Here is a 6,000-nt window from a genome sequence, read left to right as displayed (position 1 = left end):
TAATTTATACTTGTCTTAATAATCTAACCTTGTTCTGTTTTTCTTTTTTTAAGCATTTATTAACAACTTTCTTTTTTTCTTAAGGGAAGCCTCTAAAACCAAAGCAAAGTGAGTTATAATCCATAATGAATATTTTGCCTTACCAGTCTACTTGGACAGTACTCCAGAAGAAGAAGGAGAAAGTTTCCTACCTTCCTCCTTCCTGGTGCTTTCAGCTTTCAACTGATTTTTAAATAAGTTTAAACACCTATTGAACACAAAACCATTTAGTATAGAAATGCATGCTCCTAGGATTGGGTCCCATTTTATTTCTACAACACGGTTTGGAAGTGAATGAAGTCTCATCAACCAGCTGGCCCCTCCTGTGTGGTCAGGTTCTTTGGGGCAGTTGCTACTGTATAGAAACAGAAAGATGAAACCCATGAGACCAGGTGCCTTCCCACCGGTGCCCCCCCAGGTTTTCCTGTCATAGTCCACCACTCAGGCTTTGTTTCTGCAGTTTCAGTCATTCTGTTTGAATTTGAGGACAGTTTAACTTGAAGATACCCTGAATATTTGTAGGGCCATTTGTCTCTTGTATTTTTATCATTTACATTTTAAAAGGATGCTTAATTTGCTTGGTTGAGTAATAATGCCAAGGGAATGATGGCGGAAAACAAATAGATGTGAGGTTAGTTAAAAATAAAAGTTATACTTTATGATATGAGATTGTTTAACGAATAAGAAACAGGTTAACTGGCCCTAAAAAGTGTCTGAAGAAGGTATAAATTGAAGGAGTTTTACATCAGTTTGAAGTCACAGTGGAAATTGTTTTAAGTTTATACAGACCTGACATTGCGGTTTACTGAGATTTCCCTTTTCTGGTGTCAAGGTCATGACTGCTGCAAGCGGTTATAGGTCGCCAGGATTCTTAAGACTGAAGTATTTGGAAAGGTTCTAGAGACAGTAAACCTGGAAACAATGTGAAAACTATCAACATGGAACATTTTTCAAAATTTACGTCCATTCTTACCTCTAGGCTTATTCTTGGGATTACTTGCCCTAAGATAGCTCTTCCAGTTTTTTTAAACCTATTTTTCCTGCTCTTTTTTTTTATACCCTATCTGATAAGAGTCTGAACATTTCTAGTAGAAAAGAGGGTCACAGTTGTTCCCACTGTGGATTTACTGACAAGGTAAAGGCAGATGTACTTGTCTGTGATACATTTGTATATTGAGGTTCCTAAATGTAGGGGTACAGAGTCCCTTATTTCACAAAGTTTATAATGATTAATACTAAGATATGCTTCTGAGAAATCTGTGACCTTTGAAATATAGCACTATTAGGTTAGTCCCTGAGGGAGAAGCTAGAAAAACATCTTACTTCTCAGGTATATTCAGATTTTCTCCAGACTCCTTGAAGTTTGCTTTCTCGGGGATGCACCAGAGTTTGTATTCAAATAGTGCGACCCAATTTTAGGTTTCAGAGCTAAAAGGATGTAAGGATTAATTTCAAAGCACAGATTACAGAATAAAGAATGGACCAGAGAAAATCAAAACCAGACTGACAACCCATTTATTTAGCTTTTTTTTTTTCTCATTTAGAACAGAAAGGAGTGAAGCACCACAATGAGAAGAATTGTGATAAAAAGAAAATGAACATTTTAACATGTTTAACTAGACATTTCATTTAAGTCTGGAAAGGCCTTCATAATTAGCCCACAATTATATCGTGGCTTCCCACATTCTAAGAACATGTCAACCGGAGCTTGGTCCTGAACTATAACAGCCTAGGTTTCTTGAGATCCCATTGACACTGCAGTCCTCACGATTGCACCATATTTGTCTAACTTAACCTCAACTATAGGCCTATTGACATGTCAATTTTTTTTAATTAAATTTTTTTAAAAATAATTTGTTAGACTCGAAAATATTCAAAAGGTTATAGGCAGTTTGTGTTATTTCCATAGTAACCAAGATGAAGGTCAGAGGTCTTAGGAGCCTTTTGTTTTCCTGACCAGCCCTTGAATGGTATTCCACTGCTCTTTCGTGACTTTTCTCAGGCCATTGAGTCCCCTGAAATAAATACTCTCCACCATCAAATCTAATGATGGCCCTATTAATTCAAAGAGCATAATCACACAGGAAAGCGGCAAGATGGGCAAGCTCTTCCACAGTGCGCAGCCAAGCACAGAATTCTGTCAACCATTTTTTTTTTCTTTTTAAAAAGTATTTTTTTAAGCCTTTATTATTTATTTATTTATTTTTTACAGAGACAGTGAGTCAGAGCGAGAGATAGACAGGGACAGAGAGAGATGAGAAGCATCAATCATTAGTTTTTCATTGCGCTTGCAACACCTTAGTTGTTCATTGATTGCTTTCTCATATGTGCCTTGACCATGGGCCCTCAGCAGATCGAGTAACCCTTTGTTGGACCCAGCGACCTTGGGTTCAAGCTGGTAGACTTTTGCTCAAACCAGATGAGCCCATGCTCAAGATGGCGACCTTGGGGTCTCGAACCTGGGTCCTCCACATCCCAGTCCGATGCTCTATCCACTGCGCCACTGCCTGGTCAGGCTGTCGACCATTTCTTAAGTGATCCATTTGGGTCCATACAGCTCAAGGCATTTTTGGTTTGAATAGTCCTTGTTGAATCACGTTGAATTGCATTCCATATTCCATTCAGCTACAAGAGACTTACTTGTTCAGGGCTTCCACTCTGGCTTTGGCTGAAGTTCTGGGCATTGCAAGCCTGACTCAAACTCAGCATAGATGGAGGTGATAGCAAGAAATGTTGTCCCTTTCTGTGCTTTAGTTGCTTCCCAATCTCGAGCCAGGATGGCCATGCCATTCAGAACTATCGTGATGGGCTTTCATTCCATCTTTCAGTGGGAGAAATAGCTGCTGCATTTATCATGATGTCAGGGTGGCTCATCAGCTCCAACACCGCGTATTGTACCATGTCAGGATTCCAAATGTCACATTGAACCGCATGAACCTTGTTTCCAGCTTGAGAAGAAGTTTGTTCTGCAGTGGCATTCAAAACGCCAATCTTTCGGCTGCCTATCACAGCGTGCACTGAGGCTGGACAGGAGACTGGTCATTCCTCTGCCAAGGCCAGTTCCTGTCCTGGTAATGAAAGCCACATTTTCCTGAAGAATATTAGGTGGTGGCATCATTTTTTGAATAGGTGAAAATAATTTAGACTGAAAAGTCACGGTTTTGATATTTTTGTTCCCTAACTGAAAAAAAAAATCAAGGACTGTGACACCAAGCAAAGGAAGCCCTGCCCAGCAGTGCCATGGCAGACTCGGGACTGACATGTTTATCCACTTCCAGCCTGAATTCAAGGACATCTTTTATTACATCAGAATTTATGCTTCTGGACAGAAAAGAATCTAGTTTCTTGGTCCACACTAAATCCAAAGATGGTTATGTATCACCTGTATGAGATTCTCCACAGGAACTTGTTAGGAGTATGAAATGGCTCTCAGCTGTTCCAGAATGCATTGTAAGCATAGGTCTGGCAGAGCAGCACTTGAAAGAAAGCCTAAAGAATTTTGTTTCCTGCCCTTAATATCAAACCTTAGCACAGAAATAACTTCTAAAAAAAAAAAAAAGATTGATTTTAGAGGAAAGGGAGAGAAACATCTGTTTGTTGCACTTACCTTACATTCATTGGTTGATTCTTGTATGTGCCCTGACAGGAGATAGAACCCACAACCTTGGCATACGGGGAGGACTCGCCATCTGACCTACCTGGCCAGGGGTGGGGGATCTTTATTTTGAAGCAGCTTTTACCGTTTCAAAGCTAGAGTATACGGAAGTTCTAGATAGTAAAACAAAAAATTATATTTAGAATCATATGTCTCCAAAGGACAGAATTGAGGGGGAAAGCAGGGTAGTCCTGAGCAGAACAGAAGTGTGGCTGCAGGATGTGAGTACTTTTTTTTGAACTAGGTTTAAATATGTGGAATGATTTAAATTCTATCAATGTTGACATCAGATTACATTGGAGTCACCCTGGCTTCTTCTGGGCCTATATAGATCAAAGTAAAAAAGTTTACCCTTAGGTTCCTGTTAAATTTTTTAAAAATTAGGCTTTATTGTTGCTTATCTCAGGAAACACATGGCAGCTTTGCCTCCCCCCCCCACCCATAGCCTTCCTCTTATTACCTGTTTTAGTATGGGGGCAGAGGCTGGCCAAATGGAAAAGTAGTTGGGTTGGAGGTATGATAAACATTCCTGAGCATGCCTGCAGAACCTACCTCTTAGAGATTTCAATCCTGTTTTCTACAGAGGGGCAGCTGCAATAAGTATTCTCCACAAACATAGTAGGCAAGGCATGATTTGGCCGCAATATGATGCTAGGTTCCTCTCAAATATTTATAACCTTAGTAGGAGACTAAGGCCTTAGACCTAAGTCACTGGACTAAAGCTAGAAAACGAATAAAAACAGGATAGCCAGCACAGTTAGTGCCACCTATTTGGATGTTCCTGTAGTTTAGGAATCTGGGTTAATGGAAAAAAGGTTTCAGAATCCACTGGATAAGAATTTTTATCTAATAGTTTAAGCATGATATGGAAAATCATTACAGGGTTGTTGGGCCATCTGTTTCTAATTTATGAACAGGCAACACTGACATAAGTAAAGTCCCCTTAGTTGAGAAGGTTTGTTAAACCCTGAACTGCCCCTAAAACTACAGAAAATGGGGAAAAGTTGTCCAAGTATTGTTACATTTGTTAAAACTTAGGGGAAGTGTAAACTTAAAAAATACCTTTTGGTGGGTGGTGTTTTAGCAAAAATATTTGAAACAGAACAAGAAACTCTTAGAAATTTCATTTCCTTACCAGTGGTATTGTGTAAAGTCCTGGCCAAATGCGGCTGTTGTATTAGCTTTGCAGATCATAACCTATTTTAAATGTCAGAGATGAGCTTTGGTGAAAATAACATGGTTTTGAACTAATGAGACTATGGTTTGAATCTTGGATCTGCTGCTTATTGGCTCCATGACCATGAGCTTTCTTAGGAAAAGATAATGGGGATCCATACCTTGTAGGGCTATGAGAACTATGGGCGCCAGTGTATGCAAAACATGTGTTCCTTTTCCAGGGCTAAGCAAATGTTAAGCTCTTTCCCCTTGAGCAGTAGAAATAAGAGGCAAATACTGACAATTTCTCTGTGCCATTATTAGAAGACAGTCTTTTCTATAATTTAAAATTCTAAGCAATTTATATAAAATTATTGCAACTAGGGGTTCTCCTTTAATAGTTGAGCTTTTATAGTCTTGTCTGGGCACAGAAAGGCATGCTGCCAATTTACCGTGACTTCATGTAGGGTTGAGTCTTCAAAAAGACCTCGGTAGCCGAGTACCCTAGGCTGTTTTTTATTCATCTTTGCCCAGAGGGTGAGGGCATGGTTATGTAGGTGTCGAGGAAGAGAGAGGACATGTGACACAGGTTTTGTGCCAGAAAAGGAGGTCAATAGTCAAAAGGAAGGCACTGGGCACACTGGAAGGAATTCTGTATTCCCAGTGACAGCCCTCAGGGCTGCTGCACACACACGCAGTGCAGAGTAATTTATTTGCTTCTGATAAAGCATTGCATAACTCCTAAATTGTATGAAAACTTTCAAATATATAGCAATGTTAAATTTTAGTATAAACATCTGTGTATTCACCTCCTAGATTTTACCATTACCATTACCATCCAACTAGTTTGTATGACATCTATCCCTCTCATTCATTCATTAATCCAGATTTAATACATTTCAAGTAAACTGCAGCCATCAGTATACTACATATTTCTGCATGTCTATCTACCCACCAGAGTTCAATATTGTTAGTTTTTAGTCTAAAATTTATATACAAGGAAATGTACAAATCTTAAGTGTACATTTTTGGGTTAACAAAGGCCCACACCTGTGAAATTCAAACCATCTATCAAGATACAGAACATTGCCATTACTCCAGAAACTTCCCTCGTGGGCCTTGTCAAGTCAAGCCCCCTCCGCAGCACCCAT

The 6,000-nt window shown here is 39.4% G+C and overlaps 1 pseudogene; it reads right to left on the bottom strand.

The window, feature by feature from the left end:
- Positions 1 to 1,972: 1,972 nt before the first annotated feature.
- Positions 1,973 to 6,000, bottom strand: part of LOC136306464 (2,4-dienoyl-CoA reductase [(3E)-enoyl-CoA-producing], mitochondrial-like) — a 74,622-nt pseudogene continuing 70,594 nt past the window's right edge.

Source organism: Saccopteryx bilineata, chromosome 5, assembly GCF_036850765.1.
Source record: "Saccopteryx bilineata isolate mSacBil1 chromosome 5, mSacBil1_pri_phased_curated, whole genome shotgun sequence".
Taxonomy (NCBI): Eukaryota; Metazoa; Chordata; class Mammalia; order Chiroptera; family Emballonuridae; genus Saccopteryx; species Saccopteryx bilineata.
This window is presented reverse-complemented; position numbering and strand designations above follow the sequence as displayed.